Below are 1,268 nucleotides of genomic sequence, written 5' to 3' on the forward strand. Positions count from 1 at the left end.
GATAATGAGTGTCAATCGGGACGTCGCGGCGATTGTCATGGGCCTGATGGAGGTTCCGGGTCGTGACAAAATAAGTGTGTTTTGTTGAATACTCTTGAAATGAGGAAAATGTTCTTAAGTCTGACCAGAGTGTAGGGAATATTAGGAGAAATGTTCCAATAAAAGTAAACATATTTTCATTATGGAAAGAAGTCTCTAAATGGAATGTAATCTTTATAATAATATATTTATCCTTTTTAAGAAGATTACTTGCCTATTTAGATGGGTGGCTTCACCTATATAAACATATTTTCAAAGCATTTCAAGCACTCGTATACATTCTTCTAGCATATACTATTTGATAGGTTTTTCAAAGCAATACTATCGAAAAGGATATGGAGAAGTTCTCATTCAAGCTAATTTTCTTGGCAGCACTCTTAGTTTTTGCACTTGGTATTTGTCTTGAGTTGATTTGTAGCAATTATAAATGTTTTCTTCGTTAACATTCTACAAAGTTAAAGTGAAGTTTAACTTTTGGTTGGTGTCAAAAATTTTGCAGGTTTACAAGTTGGAGTGGAGGCAAGGAATATAAATACTCCGTGCAATACAGTAAAGGATTGTGCCGATCCAATCAAGTGCGAGTGTCGTATAAATTTGTGTTTTTGCCATCCTGCTATGCCAGACTTCATCACCAATACTGCAAACAAGAATATTCAAGTATAAAGAGATGCAACCAAAAAACAAAACAATAACTTATATGCTAAGAATGTAGCAAATGAAACAAATCTTGAATAAATCGTATCATAAGAAGACATTGTCTTTCTCAGATGTTGATATGAATATAATAAATTAGTTTCATAACGAATGACCCAAAATCTGTCTTCTTTTTTTTCCATTCTTATGATTTGTATATCTATGTTGCATTCAATTTTTATTTCTTTGTTTGGATTCTCTTCCCTAGCTTGAAAATGACTACCAAATCATGATTATATTTCAGACTAAGGCAACACTGCTTGTATTGATAGCAACATGTCATACTGGTTATTAACTTAAAATAAACAAATCATTAATAACTGTAGAAATTGAGTAACTTCTCATAGAAGCTAAACTTCTTAGACATGTTGGAAAATGCATTAGACCTATTCCAACCATATATCCGAGGATTTTCATCCAAGAAATTATTGATGGTGCACTTTAGTTGATAGCCTCATGTGATGATTCTAGTAATTTATTTTTGTAACCTGTTCAAAGGTTTCACTAACAAATAAAATAGTGAATATGAATGATCT

The 1,268-nt window shown here is 32.1% G+C and overlaps 1 long non-coding RNA gene across 1 annotated transcript in view; it reads left to right on the forward strand.

The window, feature by feature from the left end:
* The window catches only part of LOC18589425, a 16,578-nt gene extending 15,724 nt beyond the window's left edge, over positions 1 to 854 (forward strand). The window contains exon 2 of the long non-coding RNA XR_001929962.1: positions 539 to 854. This is a non-coding gene — a long non-coding RNA (uncharacterized LOC18589425). The remainder of the gene's footprint in view (positions 1 to 538) is intronic.
* The last annotated feature ends 414 nt before the right edge of the window (positions 855 to 1,268 follow it).

This window comes from Theobroma cacao, unplaced genomic scaffold (assembly GCF_000208745.1).
Source record: "Theobroma cacao cultivar B97-61/B2 unplaced genomic scaffold, Criollo_cocoa_genome_V2, whole genome shotgun sequence".
In the NCBI taxonomy this organism is placed as follows: domain Eukaryota; kingdom Viridiplantae; phylum Streptophyta; class Magnoliopsida; order Malvales; family Malvaceae; genus Theobroma; species Theobroma cacao.